Source organism: Pongo pygmaeus, chromosome 17, assembly GCF_028885625.2.
Source record: "Pongo pygmaeus isolate AG05252 chromosome 17, NHGRI_mPonPyg2-v2.0_pri, whole genome shotgun sequence".
Taxonomy (NCBI): domain Eukaryota; kingdom Metazoa; phylum Chordata; class Mammalia; order Primates; family Hominidae; genus Pongo; species Pongo pygmaeus.
The window spans coordinates 60,860,162-60,884,786 of NC_072390.2; the positions used below are offsets into that span (position 1 = coordinate 60,860,162).

At 42.1% G+C, this 24,625-nt stretch overlaps 1 protein-coding gene across 8 annotated transcripts in view; it reads left to right on the plus strand.

Annotated features, from left to right (window-relative positions):
• The window catches only part of ARK2N (arkadia (RNF111) N-terminal like PKA signaling regulator 2N), a 95,955-nt gene that overhangs the window by 18,655 nt on the left and 52,675 nt on the right, over positions 1-24,625 (plus strand). For 2 of the 8 annotated variants that reach the window (XM_063653624.1, XM_063653626.1), the window contains exons 1-2: positions 3,548-3,661; positions 11,941-12,055. The exons of 4 other annotated variants lie outside the window; for them this stretch is intronic. The gene's annotated coding sequence lies outside the window, so the exon portion shown is untranslated. Of the gene's footprint in view, positions 1-3,547; positions 3,662-11,940; positions 12,056-24,625 lie in introns of those variants that run through there. 2 more of the 8 variants (XM_054460468.2, XM_054460466.2) reach the window with 1 other exon arrangement.

The window sequence follows — 24,625 nt, forward strand, 5'->3', positions numbered from 1 at the left end:
CATATTGCATTAGTCTGGCATATTTGTTACAACTGACAAGGCAATATTGATACATTATTATTTATCGTTAATTTAATTTTTTTTTTTTTTGGTAGAGATGGAGTCTCTACAAAACTTCATCTTGTGTTGCCCAGGCTGATCTCAAGCAACCCTCATGCGTCACCCTTCCAAGGTGCTGGTATTACAGGCATGAGCCACCACGCCTGGCCTGATATATTATTAAAGTTCGTAGTTTACATTAGGGTTCACTCTTTTTCTATTGATTAACACAGAGATTCTATGTTGAATAAAACCAAATAACAGTTCTGTGGGTTTGGACAAATGCCTAATGCTAAGTAAAATATCTCCCACCAGAATGGCACAGTTATTACAATTGATGAACCTCCATTAACTTGTCCTTCTCACCCAAAGTTCATAGGTTATATATTAGAGTTCACTGTTGGTGTTGTACATTGTAGGGGTATGGGCAAATTTGTAATGACATGTATCTACCATTACAGTATTGTACAGAGTAGTTTGGCCTAAAAATCCTCTGTGCTCGGCCTTTTCATTCTTCCCTTCCCCCACCCTCTGGCAACCATTGATCTGTTGTCTCTATAGTTTTGCCTTTTCCAGAATGTCATACAATTGGAATGATACAATATGTAGTTTTTTCAGATTGGTTTCTTCACTTTGTAATAGTATTCAAGTTTCTTTTGTGGCTTGGTACCTCACTTCTTCTTATGGATGAATAATATTCCATCGTCTGGATGACCACAATTTATCCATTCACCTCCTGAAGGATAGTAGGTTGCTTCCAATTTTTGATAGTATGTTTGCTTCCAGTTGGTTGCTTCCAATTTTTGATAGTATGTTTTTCAGCATTTTTGACTGAAAATCATAATGTTAAAAGAGCATAATTATAACAGAAGCATCCTTTCTCTTGACTTTACCAGTTTATTGAACAGCTCATTATTATAGGATGTAGTGGTAGGTAGGATTTCCTGTAGAGCAAAGAGTGGTTAAGAATGTGGACTCTGGCTGGGTGAGGTGGCTCACGCCTGTAATCCCAGCAATGTGGGAGGCCGAGGTGGGCAGATCACAAGGTCAGGAGTTCGAGACCAGCCTGGCCAATATGGTGAAACCCCGTCTTTACTAAAAATACAAAAAAAAATTTATCTGGGCACGGTGGCACATGCCTGTAATCCCAGCTACTCAGGAGGCTGAGGCAGAAGAATTGCTTGAACCCGGGAGGTGGAGGTTGCAGTGAGCTGAGATCATGCCACTGCACTCCAGCCTGGCGACAGAGCAAGACTCCATCTCAATTTTTTTTTTTGAGACAGAGTCTTGCTCTGTCGCCCAGGCCGGAGTGACGTGATCTCGTCTTACTGCATTCTCCGCCTCCCAGGTTCAAGCGATTCTCCTGCCTCAGCCTCCCAAGTAGAGTAGCTGGGACTACAGGCCCACCACCATGCCCGGCTAATTTTTGTATTTTTAGTTGAGATGGGGTTTCACCATGTTGGCCAGGCTGGTCTTGAACTCCTGACCTCAAATAATCCTCCCACCTTGGCCTCCCAAAGTGTTGGGATTACAGACCTGAGCCACTATGCCCGGCTGAGACTCTGTCTCCAAAAAAAAAAAAAAGAACATGGACCCTGGGGCCAGGTGCAGTGGCTCACGCCTGTAACCCCAGAACTTTGGGAGGCTGAGGTGGGCGGATTACCTTAGGTCAGAAGTTTGAGACCAGTCTGGCCAAATGGTGAAACTGGGCATGGTGGCACATTCCTATAGTCCCAGCTACTTGGGAGGCTGAGGCAGGAGAATTGTTTGAACCTGGGTAGTGGAGGTTGCAAGTGAGCTGAGATTGCGCCACTGCACTACAGCCTGGGCAACAGAGTGAGACTCCGTCTCAAAACAAACAAACAAAAACAAACAAAGAATGTAAGAATGTGGACTCTGGAATAACTTTATTTAAAATCCTGACTCTACAGTACTACCTACAGCATTGGCAGTATTGGTTCTGTGAGTTCATGCAGATTCCCCCCTGCCCCTTTTTTTTTTAGAGATGGAGTTTCACCCTTGTCACCCAGGCTGGAGTGCAATGGCATGATCTCGGCTCACGGCAACCTCCACCTTCAGGGTTCAAGTGATTCACCTGCCTCAGCCTCCGGAGTAGGTGGGATTACAGGCATGTGCCAGCATGCTCAGCTAATTTTGTATTTTTAGTAGAGATGGGGTTTCGCCATGTTGGTCAGGCTGATCTTGAACTCCTGACCTCCAGTGATCCACCCACCTCGGCCTCCCAAAGTGCTGGCATTACAGGTGTGAGCCACTGCGCCAGCCGGGTTTTTTTTTTGTTTTTTTTTATGACAGAGTCTCGCTCTGTCACCCAGGCTGCAGTGCAGTGGTACAGTCTCAGCTCACTGCAACCTGCACTTCCTGGGTTCAAGCTATTCTTGTGTCTCAGTCTCCTGAGTAGCTGGGATTACAAGTGCATGCCAACACGCCTGGCTGATTTTTGTATTTTTTGTAGAGATGGGGTTTCGCCATGTTGGCCAGACTGGTCTTGAACTCCTGGCCTCAAGTGATCTGCCCACCTTGGCCTTCCAAAGTGCTGGGATTACATGCGTTGAGCCACTGTGCCAGGCCCCTAACCTTATATTGTAGTGGATATTTACACACCTTTAAATTAGCTCAAATGAAACTTTGAAATGTCTTCTTGGGTTTTAAGTTCAGTGCCCCTAACTTTTCTTGTTTGTTTCTTTCTTTTTAAGAGACAGTGTTGCTCAGTTGCCCAGGCCTGAGTGCAAAGGCTCACTGCCACATCCAACTCTTGGGCTCAAGCATTCCTTCTACATGCCTGGCTAATTTTTAAATTTTTTGTATAGATGGGGTCTGGCTATGTTTCCCAGGCTAGTCTCAAACTCCTTGCCTCAAGCAGTTCTCCTTCGTTGGCCTCCCAAAGCTCTGGGATTACAGGTGTTCACCACCATGCCTGGCCCTCTGGTTTCTTTTGATTTTTCCCATGTCTTTCCTGTTATGGAGGGGAGATTTAAGATTCTTTAATAGGCCGGGTGTGGGGGCTCACGCCTGTAATCCCAGCACTTTGGGAGGCCGAGGCAGATGGATCACGAGTTCAGGAGTTCAAGACCAGCCTGGCCAACGTGGTGGAACCCCGTCTCCACTAAAAGGAGCTATTACAGAATCTTTTATTTATTTATTTATTTTTTTTGAGACGGAGTCTCGCTCTGTCACTCAGGCTGGCGTGCAATGGTATGGTCTAAGCTCACTGCAGCCTCAGCCTCCCGGGTTCAAGTGATTCTCCTGCCTCAGCCTCCTGAGTAGCTGGGACTACGGGCATGTGCCACCATGCCTGGCTAATTTTTTTTTATTTTTAGTAGAGACGGGGTTCCACCGTGTTGACCAGGCTGGTCTTGTACTCCTGACCTTGTGATCCACCGGCCTTGGCCTCCCAAAGTGCTGGGATTACAGGTGTGAGCCACCGCGACCGGCCTCTTGTTTTTATTAAAATTTAAATTTAATTAATTTTTTTTTTTTTTGAGATGGAGTCTCATTCTGTGGTCCAGGCTGGAGTACAGTGGTGTGATCTTGACTCGCTGCAACCTCTGCCTCTCGTGTTCAAGCGATTCTGCCTCAGCCACCAGAGTACCTGGGACTACAGGTGTGTGCTACCACGCCTGGCTAATTTTTTGTATTTTTAGTAGTGACGGGGTTTCGCCATGTTGACTAGGCTGGTCTCGAACTCCTGGCCTCAAGTGATTCAGCTGCCTTGGCCTCCCAAAGTACTGTATTTGCAGGCATGAGCCACCATGCCTGGCCTCAAATATATTTTCAAAGACTTTAAAATATACACAGAGATGTGTAATAATGATTCCCTGTGTACCTACTTATTACACAGTTTCAATAATTACCCACATTTTGCCATTTGTTTTTAGTTATGCTTTCTACTTTTATTAATTTTTTCCTAAAGTCTTCTATTTAACCTTTTTTTTTTGAGATAGAACCTCACTCAGTTGCCCAGGCTGGAGTGCAGTGTTTCGATCATAGCTTACTACAGCCTGGAATTTCTGGGATCAAGCAATCCTGCCTCAGTCTCCCAGGTAGCAAGGACCACAGGTGTGCACTGTCATTCCCATTGTAGAGATGGGGCCTCATGATGTTACCCAGGCTGGTCTCAAACTCCTGGGCTTAAGCAATCCTCCTGCCTTGGCCTCCCAAAGTGCTGGAATTACAGCTTGAGCGACCACGCCTGGCATCCCACATAAACTTTTTTTTTTTTTTTTGAGGGGGAGTCTTGCTCTGTCACCCAGGCTGGAGTGCAGCGGCACGATCTGGACTCACTGTAACCTCCGCCTCCTGAGTTCAAGCAGTCCTCCTCTTTAGCCTCCAGAGTAGCTGGGATTACAAGTGTGTGCCACCACACCTGACTGATTTTTGTATTTTTAGTAGAGACAGGGCTTCGCCATGTTGGCCAAGCTGGTCTCGAACTCCTGACCTCAAGTGATCTACCCGCTTCAGCCTCTCAAAGTGCTGATATTACAGGCATGAGCCACTGTGCCTGGCCCAGATAAACTTTTGAAGAAACCCAACCATTATACCATTGTCATCTGTAACAATTAACAATAATAATATAAAATAATTTACTGTCTAGTCTGTGTTTACTTTTTCTTTTTCTTTTTTTTTTTTGAGATGGAGTTTTGCTTTTGCTACTCAGGCTGGAGTGCAATGGCGCGATCTCGGCTCACAGCAACCTCTGCCTCCCAGGTTCAAGTGATTCTCCTGCCTCAGCCTCTGGAGTAGCTGGGATTACAGGTGTGCGCCACCACGCCTGGCTAATTTTGTATTTTTAGTAGAGACGGGATTTCTCCACGTTGGTCAGGCTGGTCTCGAACTCCGGACCTCATGTGATCCACCTGCCTCGGCCTCCCAGAGTGCTGGGATTACAGGCGTAAGCCACTGCACCCGGCCAAGACGGAGTCTCGCTCTGTCACCCAGGATAGAGTGCAGTGGTGTGATCTCAGCTCACTGCAAGCTCTGCCTGCCGGATTCATGCCATTCTCCTGCCTCATCCTCCCCAAGTAGCTGGGACTACAGGTGCCCGCCACCACGCCCTGCTAATTTTTTGCATTTTTAGTAGAGACGGGGTTTCACCATGTTAACCAGGATGGTCTTGATCTCCTGACCTCGTGATCCACCTGCCTCGGCCTCCGAAAGTGCTGGGATTACAGGCGTGAGCCACCGCACCTGGCCCGAGATTTCTTTAGTATTTCTTGTAAGCTGGATCCACTGGCAACAAATTCTCTGTTTTTGTCTGTCTCGGAAGGTTTATTTCACCTTCAGTGTTAGAAGATAGCTTTGTTGGATATAGGATTTTTGAAAAACATTTTTTCTTCCTTTGAGCACTTTTGAATATGCTATCCACTGCCTTCTGGTTTTCATTGTTTCTATTAGAAACTCAACTGTTAATCTTACTGAGTTTTCCTTGTAAGTAATGAGCCATTTTTCCCTTTCAAGGTTTTTTTTTTTTTTTTTTGGGTTTCAGCATTTTTATTGTGATGTGTCTCATTGTGGCTCTCTTTGCATTTATCCTACTTGGAGTTTATTGAGCTTCCTTAATGTGTAGATTCATGTTTTTAAAATAAATATGGGAAATGGTGCCAGGACATGGGTGATCATAGACACACTCCTTTCATTGTTGCTGTCCCCATCATGGAGCCTCTGTTCTCCCAAGTGGGGGATGTTAAGAAGGAAGCCCATTCCTCTGGCAATGCTTGCCAGAACTTAGGCTCAGCGACAGGTAGCTGGGGGCAGGATGAGAAATGTTGATGTCCTGCCTCTCATTGGAAGGTAGCCAGGAGTTTAACACCACAGCCCTGGCAACATGGCAAGACCCTGGCTCTACAAAGAAAAAAAATTTTTTAATTTTTTTAAATTAGTGCGGTATGGTGACACATGCCTGTGGTCTCAGCTACTCGGGAGGCTGAAGCAGAAAGATAACTTGAGCCCAGGATGTTAAGCCTGCTCTGAGCCATGTTTATGCCACTGTACTCTAGCCTGGGTAACAGAGTGAGGTTGTCTCCAAAAAAAAAAAGAAAGCGGTTAAAAAAACATAAAACTTACCATCATTACATACATCATTTTAAGTATGCAGTACAGTAGTGTTAACTATATGTGTATTGTTGTGTAACAGCTCTCTACAACTTTTTCCATCTCACAGGATTGCTTTGTATTCTTTTTATTTTTTATTTGTTGAGACAAGGCTTCACTCTGTTGCCTAGGCTGGAGTGCAGTGATGCCATCATAGTTCACTGAATATTGCTTTTTAAGTTTCATTTTCTAAGTTTCATTTTTTTTTTTTTTTAGACGGGGTCTTGCTCTGTCTCCCAGGCTGGAGTGCAGTGGCACAATCTCTGATCACTGCAACCTCCGCCTCCCGGGTTCAAGTGATGTGATTCTTCTGCCTCAGCCTCCCAAGTAGCTGGGACTACAGGCGCACGCCACCACACCTGACTAAATTTTGTATTTTTAGTAGAGACGGGGTTTCACCATATTGGCTCAAGCTCCTGACCTCGTGATCCACCTGCCTTGGCCTCCCAAAGTGTGGGGATTACAGGTCTAAACCACTGCACCTGGCCTGTGTGTTTTCTTAATACGGAGAATTACAGTGATTGAGTTTTAATTTTTTTTTTTTTTTTTGAGACAGAGTTTCGCTCTTGTCACCCAGGCTGGAGTGCAATGGTACGATCTTGGCTCACTGCCATCTCTCCCTCCTAGGTTCAAGAAATTCTCCTGCTACAGAATCCTGAGTAGCTAGGATTACAGGGGTGTGCCACCACGCCCGGCGAATTTTTGTATTTTTAGTAGAGACAGGGTTTCACTATGTTGGCCAGGCTGGTCTTGAACTCCTGACCTTGTGATCCACCTGCCTTGGCCTCCTGAAGTGCTGGGATTACAGGCGTGAACCACCTTGCCTGGCCGAGTTGTAAATGTTAAGCCTATTTTGCATTTGTAAGATAATACCACTTGTATTTTTGTACCTATTGTTGCATAAAAATTGTCCCAAAATTTAGTGTGGTGATATTAGCAATACACATTTATCATTTCAGCATCTGAGAGTCAGATATTTAGGAGCAACTAACTAGTTGGTCAGTTCTGACTTTATGAGATTACAGTCAGGTTGTCAGCTTGAGGCTTCAGTTATTTGTAGACCTGATGGGCTGGAGGATCCATTTGCAAGGTGATTCACTCACATGGCTGGCAAGGTAGTGTTGGCTTTTAGTGGAAACCTCAGATTCTTTCCATTTGGACCTCTCCAAGAGTGCCCTCATGGAATGGTGGCTGGTGTCTCCCAAAGGGAGCAATCCTAGAGAGAGAAGTGAGAAGAAAGAGAGCAAAGCATGCCAGGTGGTAACTATCTTCTTTATAACCTCATCTTGGAAATCATAGAACATTACTTCTACCATCTTCTATTATTAGAAGCAACCCACCAAGTCCAGCCTGCACTCAAGGGAGGAGAATTAAGGTCACCCTTTTGAAGGGAGGAACATTAAAGAATTTGTGAACATATAAAAAAAGATTTTAGTTTGTGTTTTGTGGCCATGAGTTATTTTCATTTTTCCACATGCCAGATATACTTACCTCCCAAGATTGCCCAAAAGTCATGTCCCTTTCTTTTTTTTTTTTTTTTGAGACAGTCTGGAGTCTGGAGTACGGTGGTGCAATCATGGCTCACTGCAACCTCTGCCTCCCGGGTTCAAGCGATTCTCCTGCCTTAGCCTCCCTAGTAGCTGGGATTACAGGTGCCCACCACTACGCCAGCTAATTTTTGTATTTTTAGTAGAAATAGGGTTTCACCGTGTTGGCCAGGTTGGTCTCGAACTCCTGACCTTAAGGGATCCACCCACCTTGGCCTCCCAAAGGGATTACAGGCGTGAGCCACCACGCCTAGCCAAAGTCTTATCTCTACAGCATTTAATTAAGTCTAAGTATGGCTGAAGCTTCTCTGGTGAGGTTCCTTGAATATAGTTCCTTGATGAATACAGTTTCATTTGATCTGAAGACGTGTGAACCACAGAGAGAACTTACCTGCTCCTGTATATATACCCAACATATAATAGCTGGTTAGTCATTGGATAACATCTATAGACTCTTTTTTCAAAAATGGGGAAACAAGAAGTACACTGGAGTCACTGATATATATAGCATTTCTGAAATCCAGGAGGACGTGTGTTGGTAGTTCCTTGATTAGGACTTATGATTCTGCATGATGTACTTTCACCTCTTTTATATTTTCCATCTCATATTTTTTGTATGCCATTATGGGTATTTTCTTCAAATCTGTCTTTTAGTTTGCTAGTTTTCTTCTTAGCTGTGTGTAATCTGTTACTTAACCTGCCCAGTTTTTCCTACGATATTTCCATTTTTGAAAATTGTGGGCCAGGTGTGGTGGCTCACACCTATAATCCCAGCACTGTGGGAGGCTGAGGTGGGTGGATCACTTGAGGTCAGGAGTTCAAAACTGGCCTGACCAACATGGTGAAACACTGTCTCTACTAAAAATACAAAAGTTAGCCGGGTATGGTGGTGGCGCCTGTAGTCCCAGCTACCTGGGAGGCTGAGGCACGAGAATCACAGAATCACTTGAACCCAGGAGGTGGAGGTTGCGTGAGCCGAGATCGCGCCACTGCACTTCAGTATGGATGACTGAACCAGACTCCGTCTCCAAAAAAAAAAGAACTGTTTGGTTCTTTTTTAAATTTAATTTTTAATAGTTACATTATAATGCAGTTTTGAAAGATTAATTTTTACATTGGTCCATAAAATGAAGAACTATGAGACAATATAATAAAAAGTTCATTTTCCCATTTTGATTCTCTACCTTTCACCTTCCTACTTTTCACAAGTAAGAATTACTAATTTCCTGTTTCCTTATAGATTTTTAAAATATGCAAATGTAGGTAGATTTTTTTCTCTCATGTTTTATACAAATACCATATTGTACCCACTCATCTTTTTTCTTTTTTGAGATGGAATTTTGGTCTGTTTTCCAGGCTGGAGTGCAATGGTGCATCTTGGCTCACTGCAACCTCCACCTCCCAGGTTCAAGTGATTCTCCTGCCTCAGCCTCCCAAGTAGCTGGGACTACAGGCGTGCGCCACCACACCCGGCTAATTTTTGTATTTTTAGTAGAGATGGGATTTCACTATGTTGGCCAGGTTGGTCTCGAACTCCTGACCTGTGATCTGCCTGCCTCGGCCTCCCAAAGTGCTGGGATTACAGATGTGAGCCACTGTGCCCAGCCTTTTTCCTTCTTAAAAATGGACCCTGGAAATCGTTTCTATTATAGAAAAGAGTTCCTCATTCATAGTCCTTTTGTAGCTTAGTTTTCTCATGATAATCATAAACCTACATCTGTAGTCCAGCTAGAATTGGAAGATGAAATGGGAAATATGAAACCCTTAGAATTACAGCAAATGAGCACACAAAGATTATGGATTTTAAAGCAGTCTGGGAGTAAATGAGATAAAACAAAATTAAATTTGAAACTTGCCCTCAGTCAATATTTAAGACCTTCTTGCTTGTTTTGCACCTCTAGACCCTAAACCCGTCTTCACTTTCACAGTATTCATGCCATCTTTTACCTTTCTATGGTGGGCTTATATGTTATGTCAGCTAGGCTGAACTACATTGCCTAGAAACTCCTTTCCTGTATCTTTCTAATTTTTAAAAGTTATTTTATTTTTTTGAGATGGAATCTCTTGCTGTCGCCCAGGCTGGAGTGCAGTGGAGTGATCTTGGCTCAGTGCAACCTCTGTCTCCTGGCTTCAAGCGATTCTTCCTGCCTCAGTCTCCTGAGTAGCTGGAACTACAAGTGTGTGCCACCACATCCAGCTCATTTTCTTTTAAATTTTAGTAGAGGTGGGGGTTTCACCATGTTGGCCAGGCTGGTCTTGAACTCCTGACCTCAAGTGATCCACCTGCCTTAGCCTCCCAAAATACTTTGATTACACTTTCCTGTGTCTTTCTTGTAAGGTTGGGCACAAGAGAGATTACTGTAGGAGATTTGGAGAGTGGCCATTTTGTTGCTTATATACATTGTTGCTTATCTGTTGAGTCACCTCACTTCTTTGTAGTGAAGCAGCTTATGGGACTGCAACTGTTCAGCTCTCCCCTAGATCTCCTTCCTGATCTTCTTCAGCTCTGCTGACTCCTGGGCCAGGTATATGTTTAGCTGTTTGACAAAGAGGTTTGGTTCCATAGGACATCTATACCATCAAGGTTAGAGGCAACAAGAACTAATACAGAGTTCAGTTTGTCCTGTGGACTTAAGCTTGTATGTGTGATTTCTAGCTCGTTGTTTCTTGCTCTCTCCTACTTGTTCTCTGCCACATCCATCTTTCTGTCTCACCTGCGGCCCTGTGGATTTTAAGCACCAGCATCAGATGCAAAGATAGCCTTACAGAAAGTTCTTTATTGTGTGTGTGTGTGTGTGTGTGTGTGTGTGTGTTTGTGCTGGGGGCAGAGGGTGTATTTTTAAGACCTGGTGGTTCTGTTTCTCTGACCAAACCCTGAATTATTCATTTTTCCAAAAGACCACATTTGCTATCTATCTAATCAATCAATTTTATCAGTTTATGGAAACTGGGAGTCATTTATACTGAGTTCAGGATTTGCCAGGGACAAGATGTCAGATGTCACAGGATACAGTTTTTTTTTTTTTTTTTTTTTAAGACAGAGTCTTGCTCTGTCACCCAGGCAGGAGCCCAGTGGGGCAATCTTGGCTCACTGCAACCTCTGCCTTCTGGGTTCAAGCGATTCTCCTGCCTCAGCCTCCTCAGTAGCTGGGATTACAGGCACGCGCTACCACGCCCAGCTAATTTTTGTATTTTTAGTAGAAATGGGGTTTCACTATGTTGGCCAGGCTGGTCTCAAACTCCTGACCTCATGATCCATCCGCCTGCCTCAGCCTCCCAAAGTGCTGAGATTACAGGTATGAGCCACTGCACCTGGCCAGGATGGGGTTTTTATGGTTGGGCTTTGGCACAGGTAGGGCATCTGAAGTCTGGCTGTAGGTAGCAGTATCCATGAAGTGGCTTCTTATTCATTTCTACAGCTGCAAAGCATTGCATTGGAACTCTGGATGTTTTTTAGCATCTGTTGTCATTGTCCCTGCTCATTTTGATTACATCATTTTTTTTTTTTTTTGGGACAGTGACACTAATGTAGCAGTTATTTGAGAATATCTTATTTCATCCTTAACTAAAGTGCCTAGCTCATGCTAACTACACAGAAATAAATGCCTTTTCGGTGTTGAATGCCTTTTCTGTGCTACAAGTACATGGGTGCTAGTAGGGCACCACTACTATTTTGATTACATCATTTTCTGTCTTTTTTTTTTGAGACAGGGTCTTGCCCTGTCACCCAGGCTGGAGTGCAGTAGTATGATCACAGCTCACTGCATCCTCAACCTCCTGGTTCAAGCGATCCTCCCACCTCAGCCTCCCGAATAGCTGGGGCCACAGGTGCATGCCACCATGTCCTGCTAATTTTCAAAATTTTTTTTGTAGAGATAGGATCTCCTTATATTGCCCAAGCTGGTCTTGAACTCTTGAGCTCAAGAGATCCTTCCTTACCTTGGCCTTCCAAAGTGTTAGGATTGCAAATGTGATCTACTATGCCTGACCTTGGTTTTTTTTTTTTTTTTAAGTTTTGAAATACTTTTCATATAGGCTTTCAAAAAAATATGTGTAGGATGATTCCTTGTGGGTTTGAATATGTATTTGTAGTTTCAACAGACTCTGTGAAGTAGACTTGTTTTTTTGTCCATTTTGGACTTTTTTTTGTCCTATAAACTCTATTTGGTTAAATTTATGTGGTGGAGATTCTGAGATCCTAGGGTAATGATGCTTTCCTTCATTGCGGATGTCTTTGCTTTTTCAGGGTTTCTTGACCACGTGGACAGTGTAAATTTGAATTCTAGATCCAAGTGATAATAAGGAAGTAGTATCAAATTTTCTGAATTCTGATCTCCCGGCATTGACCTACAAGTTTCTTGGTAAGCCCTCTGTTGGCAGGTGTTCTTTTTTCCCCTAGATCTCCCTTTCACTAGTGGTATAAGCTACTGTGAGGGTCCCAGCTCATGGCAGGAATATCAGATCTAGTTTTCTTTTTTTTTTTTTTTGAGACCGAGTCTCACTCTGTTACCCAGGCTGGAGTGCAGTGGAGTGATCTCGGCTCACTGCAACTTCTGCCTCCTGGGTTCAAGCGATTCTCCTCCTTCAGCCTCCTGAGTAGCTGGGATTACAGGCGCGCACCCCTACGCCTCGCTAATTTTTGTATTTTTAGTAGAGACAGGGTTTCGCCATGTTGGCCAAGATGGTCTCGAACTCCTGACCTCAAGTGATCCACCTTCCTCAGCCTCCCAAAGTGCTGGGATTACAGGCGTGAGCCACCATGCCTTGCCTAGATCTAGTTTTCGTAACTTTGCCCTGACCTAAAGCTTAATCTTCTGTTCTCAAAATAGTATGGTATTTGCTCTCAGGACAACTCTAGTATTTCTAGGTTGTTTTGTGTCCAATTTTTAGCTCACTGTTGTGTCTGTGTTGGGAGGTACACTTTGAGTTTTTCTTACTTTGTTGATAGTTCGCAAAATATTAAAAATGTTGCAATTCCTCAGGATCTAGTTGCCCTTTTTGGATAGCATGCACACTAGCTGAAAAGTGCCCTACTAGCATCCATGTACTTGTAGCATAGAAAAGACATTTATTTGTGTGTAGAAAAGGCATTTATTTGTGTGTAGTTAGCATGTGTGTAGTTAGCATGTGTGTAGTTAGCATGAGCTAGGCACTTAAGGATGAAATAAGATATTCTCAAATAACTGCTGCGTTAGTGTCATTGGAGGGATTATAGAGAAGGAAGAGACTATATTTGTTTGAAGAGATTGTGTGGACTATATTTGTGTGGAGAGGCTGAGGAAGTTGGATCACCTGAGGTCAGGAGTTTGAGACCAGCCTGACCAACATGGTGAAACCCCGTCTCTACTAAAAATACAAAAATTAGCTGGGCGTAGTGGCGGGTGCCTGTAATCCCGGCTACTCAGAAGGCTGAAGGAGGAGAATCGCTTGAACCCGGGAGGCAGAGGTTGCAGTGAGCAGAGATTGCTCCACTGCATTCCAGCCTGGGCAACAGAGTGAGACTCGGTCTCAAAAAAAAAAGAAAAGAAAAGAAAACTAGATCTGGTATTCCTGCCATTTTCTTTTCTGTTGGAGACTGAAATAGAAATATGTAGATCATGTGTCTTCTAGATATGATGGACTTGGAGAGAATACTGTTTTACTTCCACCAGAATGACTAAAATAAATGCCTGAAACAAACAAAAAACCAACCATGCTAGTGTTGGTAAAGCATGAAAAAAACAGAGGCTCTCAGACATTGTTGGCAGGAGGACAAATTGATGGAAGCATTTGGGAAAACTTTCTAGTAAAGCTGAACATAAGCATATTCTATGACTTAATCTAGGAGTTGTATTAACTCCTGGGTATATATACAACAAAAACATATGCAAACGTGCGCAAGAAGACATGTATGAAACTTTTCATGAATGCATTGCTCATGATGTCCCAAACTGAAAAAATCACAAATGTCTATCAAGAGTAGAATGGATAGCTAAATTGTGATATAGTTATACAGTGGAATACTTTGCAGTAATGAAAATAAGCTGCTATTGCATACTGTTGCATGGATGAGCCTGAGAGACATTGTTGGACTAAAGAAACTTGACACGAAAATAAAAGAACAGGCAAAATGATTTGTGATAAATGTCAAATAGTGGTTACTTTTTAGGGTGAGTAGTGACTAGAGGGGACACGAGGGGTGCTTCTGGGGTGTTGGGAATGTTCTGTATATGGTCATTACGTGGATATGTTGATTTTATATAAATGTGTCAGGATGCGCACTTAACGATGTGCATTTCTATGTGGTAATATTACAATCAAATTTTTCTTAAGGTTTTTTTTTTGAGACAAAGTCTCACTCTTGTCCAGGCTGGAGTGCAAGGACAGGATCTCAGCCTCTGCCTCCCAGGTTCAAGTGATTCTTGTGCCTCAGCCTCCTGAGTAGCTGGGATTATAGGCATGCACTACCATGCCCAGCTAATTTTTGTATTTTTAGTAGAGATGGGGTTTTGCCATGTTGCCCAGGCTGGTCTCGAGCTCCTGGGCTCAAGTGATCTGCCCGCCTCGGCCTCTCAAAGTACTGGAATTACAGGTGTGAGCCACCGCAACCCCCCAAAATGTTTAAGGAGTCTGACTCATTTGATTTAAAGAGCAGATAACTCAGCCCCTAGTTTGTTTTTTAGTGGGCTCATATTCCTTTTGAAAATTTGTTGGCGTAGATTGAGTTTTTACGGGGAGGGAAGTGGGTAGGAATTTAAATATTGAAGGTAAGAATAGACCTGCATGGAAAGTTGATCTGTAGTATGTGTCTTATAGACTTATTTTTATGTTCTTTTTTTTTTTTTGGTCACAATTACAGAATTTTTAGTATCAATTTTATATAAAGTGAAAGACTGCAGTAATCTTAGAAAAAACTGTGATAAATTCTATTCAAAATACCTTGTTCTCTCATTCTCTCAAGGGAGATTGGTATATACCCTATCACTTGATATTGAAGCTAAATTAGATAAAAAGCATAAGGTTTCCTGTTAGGCCCAATCCTAGATTGCAAGGGAATCAACAGGATCACCTGTTAGGCTTTCTTTTTTCTTTTTTTGTAAGCCTGAATTTCTGTGACAGGAAAAGTACTATAGCCTCTTGTGTGCAAAGGCTTTGTTTTGTTAGCAAAACATTGACCTTCTTTAAAGTTGCCTTTCTTTTTTGGTCTAAGTAGAAAGCATTATTTAATTCAGTGTTGCTTTGTAAAATAAAGCAACATCGAATTCATGAATTATCTAATATTAATACTTTTGCATGTGGAGCAGCAATATAAGTTAACTGGTTCATGTAGACCATATTTGAGGCATTAGCTGCTTGTGTTTCTTACAATTCTAGGTTGGTAATATAAAATAAATAGATGCAAGAATGCTAGCAGTTAGAATACCCTATTTTACATGAGTGTAGAGGAAAATCTTAGAAACATATCATTTAATGGGCTGTGGTTTTGTCAGTTTATGGTGTCAACTTGTGGTTTCAACTGAAAAGGAAAAGGGCCTGTGGCAACAAAAAACTTGTAACAGCAGATGACTTTTTGCATTCCTTACATTAGGAAGGACGATACAGTTTTAGTTTATTCGTTTTTTTTTTTTTACCCGCTTTCTTTTCTTTTTTCTTTCTTTTTTTTTATTTTGAGACAGAGTCTTGCTCTGTCGCCCAGGCTGGAGTGCAGTGGTGCGATCTTGGCTCACTGCAACTTCTGCCTCCTAGCTGGGACTACAGGAACCCACGACCACGCCTGGCTAATTTTTTGTATTTTGGTAGAGACGGGGTTTTACCATGTTGCCCAGGCTGGTCTCGAACTCCTGAGCTCAGGCAATTTGCCTGCCTCAGCCTCCCAAAGTGCTAGGATTGCAGGCGTGAGCCACTGTACCTGGCCTATTCATTTGTTTTAATGGGAGCATTATGTCATTTTAGTGATGTTTAAGGATGGTTAATGATGGTTGCACAGGTAGTATGGAAAGGGGTAAAAAGCAAGTCTTAGTTATATTGAGTGCTTAATGATTTTATGCATTGCTATGTCTAAATCTTCAGGAGGATTTCCGGTAGTACTTGGTCTTTGGTAAGATTCCATTAATCATGGTCCTTTCTTACAATCTAAGTCTACAGGAAGTTGTTAACAATCAAAAAAGAGCATTTTGAGAAGGAATGTTTTCTCTGTGTTTTACGGGTATGTCTTATTTCCCTCCAAAAATAATTCCTTGACTATCAGTTTATATATGAAAACAATTGGTTCACATGTTCTGAACTTTAATTTCTGTAAAAGTCTCTTCTGTGTTCACTGTGGTTTTTCCCTGGATGAACTGATGTATTTAGTCATCATCTGTCCTTATATCAATGATGTCAAAATATGTATTTCTATATTTTTAAGACCTGTGGATTGTTTTGTTTTGTATTTTTGAAACAGGGTCTCATTCTGTTGCCCAGGCAGGCATTATTTAATTCAGTGGCGCAGTCATGGCTCACTGCAGCCTTGACCCTGTGGGCTCACACCATCCTCCCACCTTAGCCTCCCTAGCAGCTGGTACTACAGGCGTGTGCTACCATGCCTGGCTAATATTTTTGTATTTTTTTCTATAGGTGGGATTTTGCCATGTTTCCCAGGCTGGTTTTTAACTCCTGGGCTGAAGCTGTCCTCCCACCTCTGCCTCCCAAAGTGCTGGGATTACAGGCATGAGCCACTGCCCCCAGTAGAGACCTGTGTTATGAGGATTATCCAGTCCAAATCCAAGTTGATTATTTCTCTACCACCAAACTTTTTTTGTTCTTTTTTTTCTTTGCTCTGTCTCCTAGGCTGGAGTACAGTGCCATGATCATGGCTCACTGCAGCCTCAACCTCCGAGGCTCAAGTGATCCTCCCACCTCAGTTCCCTGAGTAGCTGAGACTACCAGCATGCACCATTACACATAGCTAGTTTTTTAATTTTTTGTAGATACGGAGTCTCACTATGTTTCCCAGGCTGGTCTGGAACTCCTGGCCCTAAGAGATCCTCCCACCTCTGCCTCCCAAAGTGCTGGGATTATAGGGGTGAGCCACTGCTTGGCCTCTACCACCAAACTTTTTACTCTTCTGGTGGTCTACCTGTAGTCACCCAAAGAGTGGTCTTCAGCCCTATTTTTTCTCTTTTAGAGAACTTCCCTCATCTGTGACAAGGAAACCTTGTCTCCTCTCTCTTTAAAATATCTTCTCTCAAATCTGACTTTACTGATACTGTTGGATCTCATTTATGGGTAATTTAAATAATCATTTCATCTCAGACATTAAACACTAACTCTTTGAGACTCACTCAACTGAGTTGTTGGGAATACTTAAAACACAGTCCTTTTTTTGTTTTCTTCCCCCGCTATCAAACATTGAATTTATTCCTTTTATCTTACCGTATGTTTGTACCTTTTAACCCACTTCTCTTCATTCTCCCCCTCTCTCTGCCATAGCCCTTTTTTTTATTTTTATTTTTTTGAGACAGGGCCTCACTCTGTCACCCAGGCTGGAGTGCAGTGGCATAATCACAGCTCACTGCAGCCTTGACCTCCCAGGCTCAAGCCATCTTCCCACCTCAGCCTCCCAAGTAGCTGGGCTACAGGCATGCGCCACCATGCCCAACTAATTTTTAAATTTTTTGTAGAGACAGGGACTCACTGTGTTGCCCCGGCTGGTCTTGAACTCTTGGGTTCAAGCAGTCCTCCCACTTTGATTTCCCAAAGTGCTGGGATTATAGGCATGAGCCGCTGAACCTGGTCAATTCTTACTGATTTCAGTGTACACATAAGTGATCCTTCTGACACTACTCAGTAAGTTCTGTGAGGAACTCTCCTGTAAGATTTTGTCCACTACCTTTCCTCAGTCACCTACTTCCGTGGTTGTACCCTCACCAGTGCTTCTTGAACTATCCATTGTGAAGGACCAGTATATTTTTATTTCTAGTCCACTGTGGATTGATTCTTTTATAACATATGATAAAAATTGATTACTAGGAAGTTGAAGTACTGATTTTGATTGTTGTAACAATATAAAGTTGCTCTAAGTTTCTCAGTAACTACTCAGTTTCTATACTTTTTTTTCTTTTTTTTTGAGACGGAGTCTAGCTCTGTCACCCAGGCTGGAGTGCAGTGGTGTGGTCTCAGCTCACTGCAACTTCTCCCTTCCGGATTCAAGCCATTCTCCCGTCTCAGCCTCCCGAGTAGCTGGGATTACAGGCGCATCCCACAGTGCCCGGCTAATTTTTGTATTTTCAGTAGAGACAGGGTTTCACCATGTTGGCTAGGCTGGTCTTGAACTCCTGACTTCAAAGTGCTGGGATTACAGGCGTGAGCCACGGCGCTTGGCCTTCTATACTTCTTTCACTGCAGGTGTACGTTGATTTACAGACAACACTTTCAGTAGCATTGTTTTAGATCCTGTCAGTTATCAATAACTGCAACCCTTCCATAATCTGTTTCATTCACAGCACTCTTGGATTCTATCTTTCTAGCTCATTCTTTACCGTACCCTGATTTCAACATTCTTTGGCTCTGTTGGGATGTCCATTCCATTGGCCTACCCCATTTTTAGTGCTCTGTACTTTCTTGATGTGATCATTAGAATGATTTCCTTGCATATACTCTTGCTTCTTTCTTGCTTCGTTCTACTTGTTGGGCAAAACTAAAATTCTGGTTAAATCCAACCTTTACCTTCTCTGCACTTGGATTTATGCAGCTGAACTTGAAAGGAGAAAAACATATATCTATATACCATTCTTTAAGTTCATGACTACAATCCTTAGAGTGGGCCCTTACTATTGCCTGGAAATTGTATTATACTATGTTGTACTTCCCTGGTTCTTTCACTTTCCTAGTACTGTTTCACACCTAGTCCTCTGATCAACTTCAGTACTACCTCCTTCATCCTCACCTTAACTGATGACCTTGCTTTATGCCCTAAGAAATTTGCAATCCAGGGAGAACATACACAGATTCTTACAATGTTTATCATTAGTCCATGCAAAATTAGAATGATGCCTTTTTTCTTGATAATACTTTTTGTGTTAAGGTCTGTTTTGCGTATTACAGATAGAGCTAAATCAGCTGGGATGGTAGTTGATTATATGATTTTCTGTTCTTAAATCTTTTTTTTTTTTTTTTTTTTTGAGATGAAGTCTCGCTCTGTCGCCAGGCTAAGAGTGCAATGGCGTGATCTCGGCTCACTGCAGCCTCTGCCTCCCAGGTTCAAGCGGTTCTCCTGCCTCAGCCCCCCGAGTAGCTGGGATTACAGGCATGTGCCACCATGCCCAGCTAATTTTTATGTTTTTAGTAGAGATGGGGTTTCACTATGTTGACCAGGATGGTCTCGATCTCTTGACCTTGTGGTCCATCCACCCCGGCCTCCCAAATGCTGAGATTACAGGCGTGAGCCACCATGCCCGGCTCTGTTCTTAAATCTTTTATGTGTCCTTATGTATGTGGAATGGACATCAGACAGTTACAGTATACAGTTACTTAACTAAAATTGTGCAAAGTACTGTGAAGGAGGATAATGTGGGTAATATGCATTTCATAGGAGTAATATTAGTATGTAATTTTATCAAAGGCTAAAAATATTAGCCTGTATCATTTACCAAAGGGTTATTCTAATTTCTGAAGGGTAGCCAGCAAGAGGATAGGTACAAAATGAAAATGACTGTGAAAGGCCGGAGATCTGGAAAAAACTCTTTTTATGTGACATTCTTAGTAGTTGGAGGGAGCTAGGGTGTGAGTGGTCCAAGATGAAAACTAGAAAGGTGGGCAGGGGTTTTGAGCAGGGGAAAGCAATCACATTTTCCCTCTTAAGTTTGTGTTAATGGTCCCATAGTTTGGAAATTAAGCATTGTGAATTGTTCTGACTATATGAATTATTGTACTCAGCAGTTTTAATCTCTGTCAGGTTCTCTGTAGCAGATGTTATAATACTTCTCCATTTTTTTTTTTTTTTTTTTACAAACCCCCAAGCCTGCCTTCTTTTCACTTTGTATTAAGTTTTGCTGACCAAGAAGGAGGTATGATATGAATTTCCTTAACTTTTCTCTTCCAGGTTTTCACAAGTAGCCTCATTCAGCTTTATACTTTACAGTTCCTGTCTCCTGTTTGAGCACTGTATACTGCTTAAATTCCATGGTTTAACTCTTTGAGCTGTACGCATCTTTTGTCATCTTAGTTTCTTAAAGAGTATAAGGGCTAAAAAGTGAATTCATTTTCATTGTCCATAATTAACAACCTGTTTTTTTGTTTGTTTTGTTTTTTTAAAGATGGAGTCTCGCTCTGTCACTCAGGCTGGAGTGCAGTGGTGTGGTCTTGGCTCACTACAACCTCCGTCTCCCGGGTTCAAGTGATTCTTGCACCTCAGCCTCCCGAGTAGCTTGGACTACAGGCGTCCGCTACCACACCCAGCTAATTTTTGTATTTTTAGTAGAGATGGGGTTTCACTATGTTGGCCATGGTGGTCTTGAACCCCTGACCTCGTGATCCGCCTGCCTCGGCCTCCCAAAGTGCTGGGATTACAGGCGTGAGCCACCGTGCCAGGCCAACAACCTGTTTTTTCAGATTATTGCATATAGTCTATTTCCCTCCACATTCACCACTGATCAAAAAGCAATATTTAATCCCCTTTTAAAGGGAGAGAAAAACATCAGATAAATCTCAACTTGCCTTTACCTATCCTCCTCTACCCTACCTTCTAGGACTTAAAAAAAAAAAAAACTTTCTCTCATAAAGATAACATATTTACCTTGTAGAAATATTGTTCTGCCTGCTTTGTAGCGAACAGGTTGGTGCATAGGAGAAAGACTGAGTTTGAAGAGACAGGTGATGATAGTCAGTACTATTGAAAATAAATGATGGAGGTTGTGTCTAAGTGGTGACAGCGGATATGGAGAATAGTGGACAGACTAGAAAACTATTAAGGAGGTGGGATTGATAGGAGTTAGTGAATGATGGACGTGGTGAGTGATGGGATGCAGTGAGTAAAGAAGAAGCCATTGCCGAAGATAACTCAGGCTTTTGACATGAGCAACTGAGATAATAGCAATAGCAGTGCTATTTACTGAGCTAGAGAAAGCCAGAGAAGGAGCAGAGTGGGGTAGATCAGAGATGATCTGGATTTGAATATGATGTGATTGTGGTACCTTTCCAAAATCTAAATACAGATGTCAACTGGGTATTTGGGTGGACTGGTATAGAGCTCAGAGATCTGAGTTGGAGAAATAAAATTACTAGTCTAGAGATGGTATTGGAAAATGTGGGTTTAGAAGAGCTCATTTTGGGCCAGGCATGGTGGCTCACACGTGTAATCCTAGCACTTTGGGAGGCTGAGGCGGGTCGATCACTTGAACTCAGGAGTGTGTAACCAGCCTGGGCAACATGGTGAAACTCCGTCTCTACAAAAAATACAAAAATTAGCTAGGCATGGTGGCTTGCACCTGTAGTCTCAGCTACTTGAGGGGGCTGAGGCGGGAGGATCACTTGAGCCAAGGAGGCAGAGGTTACAGTGAGCCAAGATGGCGCCCCTGCACTCTAGCCTGAGTGACAGAGTGAGACCCTGTCTTTAAAAAAAAAAAAAAAAATCATGTTGGTGGATGGGAAAAGGACCTAGACCTAGGATTAAATCCTGAGATTTGGTAGAGGAAGTTAAGCCTACAAAGTAGATTGGGAAGGACCAGCCAGAAGAATAGAGAAACCTTGAAGCCAAAGAAAGGCATTAATTGGTTTAAAGAGCAGAGAGAGTCATCAGGCATAAAATGCTGCTTAAATATTAAGTAAAATTAGGGCCAAAATATGTTGGATTTAGAGATAGGGAGGTCATTAATGACCCTGGTAATAAATGTTCCACTGTTTTTTTTACTTTTGTTTTTATTTTTTTGAGACAGGGTCTTGCTCTGTTACCCAGCCTGGAACGTACTGTTGCAAACATGACTCTGACAGCCCTGACCCCCTGGGCTCAAGGCATCCTCCTTGCTCAGCCTCCCCAGTAGCTGGAACCACAGCACGTGCCACCATGCTCAGCTGAATTTTAAATTTTTTGTAGAGATGGGGTCTTGCCATGTTGCCTAGGCTTGTACCAGTGGTTTGATAGAAGGAGATGTCAGGTTGGATTGGGTTGCAGAAGGGAGTGTGAGAGTTAAAGAAATAGAAGTTTATACAGCTCTCATAATAAGATTGACTGTGAAAGAAGAGCATGATACCTGGAGGGGGAGATGCGAGATTGAAGGTGATAGGTCAAAGGAGGATTTCAAAAATGAATGAATGGTCCAGTTGGGTGTGGCAGGTGGACGAGAGCCAAGGAATAATCAATAATGTAAGATTCTAGGGAAATGAGAGGGGGATGAGCTCTAGTACTCATGTAGAGGAGGTTGCATTTAGATTGGAGGGAAGAACAGCATGGGGGAAAGTGCTGTTCTAATAGGAAAAATGTTGTGTATTTATTGCTTCACTTAATATAAATTTATTGTCAACATTAACCCAGAGGGTTGATAGCCTTTTATGCCATTTATGTGATGCAATTCCTATTTGACAATTATATCATTTTATACTGCTAGCTACTTGACTGTTCCTACCAGAAAAACCTATTTTTTTCCCCTTGACCAAAAACAATATATGCAGTAAATAATCTGGTCATGTGGAAACATTAATCTTTATGTATGACATCATTTCCCTCTGTGGTTAGGGCACTTCGTTTTTATTCCACTGAAGGGAGTTTAGTCAGAGCTTATATTTTCACTTTCTGTGACTTTTTTCTCCTGTATTTAATTAATTATAGCAAAATTCCACTATAGGAAGAAAGCATAGTAGAATTTATTGACTAAACTTGACCCAAAGAGTAGTCTAGTGTTATGGCCCAAAAAAAGCACAACTTCTTTTTCTTCAGAAGACTTTTATGTCAGAGTGGATTTTTGAATAGATAATGTTTGTATACGTTACAAATTCAAGAGATACAAAACTGCATACCGCACTGTCTTCTCCTGTTGCCTTATTCACCTGCTTTCCTTCTCAACTGGTATTACTATTTTCTTAAGTATCTTTCCGGAGTCTGTGCATCTACAGATAAACTGATATAGTTTTGTTATTTATTTACATGAATGCTGTAATGTATCTTTTTTCATTAAAATTGAGTGAGAACTGTTTCCTATCTCTATATAAAGTGCTTTCTCATTTTTTTAATGGCCACATTGTATGAACATACCATGATGAGCTAACTTTTGTCCTGCTGGTGGTCAATACTAGTCTTTTGTGATGATTTGAGCATATTTAAGTGATTTTGACTGCAATACTGGTTACTAATTTAGGTAGTAGAAATTAAATCTCAGTTAACACTCAAATTTAAGGAACTTGAAAGATAATCATTAAATTGAATGATATGCCATATTGTCATTTTTTTTTTTAACAGGGAAAAACAATCTAGATTTACTTGTGTTATCCACACAACTTATTTCTTGAAGAAACGAGTTGTATGGTCATTTTAACAAATTTACTTTTTAGTCTGATGCTGTATTATGTACTTTGAAAATATCCAGTGCTGCCTTCTTTCACAAATTGAGACTTTTGATGCTTGTCCTATATAGCTGACATTAATTCCATCGGAGTATATTTTCTCAGATATTTTAGCTTTAAGAAGAATTTTTTTTTTTTTTTTTTTTTTTTTTGGAGACTGAGTCTCACTCTGTCACCCAGGCTGGAGTGCAGTGGCAGGACCTCGGCTCACTGCAAGCTCCGCCTCCTGGGTTCAAGTGATTCTCCTGCTTCAGCCTCCTAAGTAGCTGAGATTACAGGTGCCTGCCACCATGCCTGGCTAATTTTTGTATTTTTAGTAGAGATGGGGTTTGACCATCTTGGCCAGGCTGGTCTTGAACTCCTGATCTTGTGATCCACCCGCCTCTGCCTCCCAAAGTGCTGGAAATACAAACGTGAGCCACCGCACCCAGCCTTAAGAAGAATCTTTATTCCAGAATATACAACTTGAATCTCCATAATAGAATTAACTCTCATTTTTATTCAGTTAGAAAATCTTGGTCCCCCCCACTGCTAAATTTGACTAGCTTAAAAAAAAGAACTTGGATTTATTCCTGATACCTGGGGGTATTTTCTATCTGTGAATATTTTATTTCATGTTTGTATTGACAGCATGCTTTATTTATAACGGTCTCTGCTGGTTTAACTGTTACTCCCTCTGTTGGCTTTCAGAGGTGTTACATTTTTTTGTAATGGTGTCAGAAAAAATATTTATGCTGATTTTCACTTAGCCTCCAACATTAGTATTATAATTGATACAAATATGCTTGTGAAGTAGGCTACACACAAGATTGTTTTATTTATTTTTTATTTATTTTATTTATTTTTTTGAGATGGAGTCTTGCTCTGTCAGCCAGGCTGGAATGCAGTGGCGTGATCCTGGCTCACTGCAACCTCCGTCCGCCTCCCAGGTTCAAGCAGTTCTTTTGCCTCAGCCTCCCGAGTAGCTGGGACTACAGGCGCTCACCACCATGCCTGGCCAATTTTTGTATTTTAGTAGAAACGGGGTTTCACCATGTTGGCCAGGCTGGTCTCAAACTTCCAACCTCAGGTGATCCACTTGCCTCCACCTCCTAAAGTGCTGGGATAACAGGTGTGAGCCACCACTCCTGGTCTAGGATTGTTTTAAATTAACAAATGTTTCAGTGGCCATGAATGTTCTGGTTTCCATGAATGTGTTAAGGAAACTTAACCAGAATGCCTGTTTTATCAACAGCTGAGAACAGGGCTATGAAAAACAAAACAGGTATATAGAATATTTATGTTTGTATTAAGCAAAAAGTGGGCTTGGCATGTTAGATCTGTTTTAAAGGATTTTTCAAATATTTCCTAGTTTTTGTCTGCTATAGATTGAACTATCTAGGTAACTTGATGGAGTGAGCTGATGGAGATGCCATATT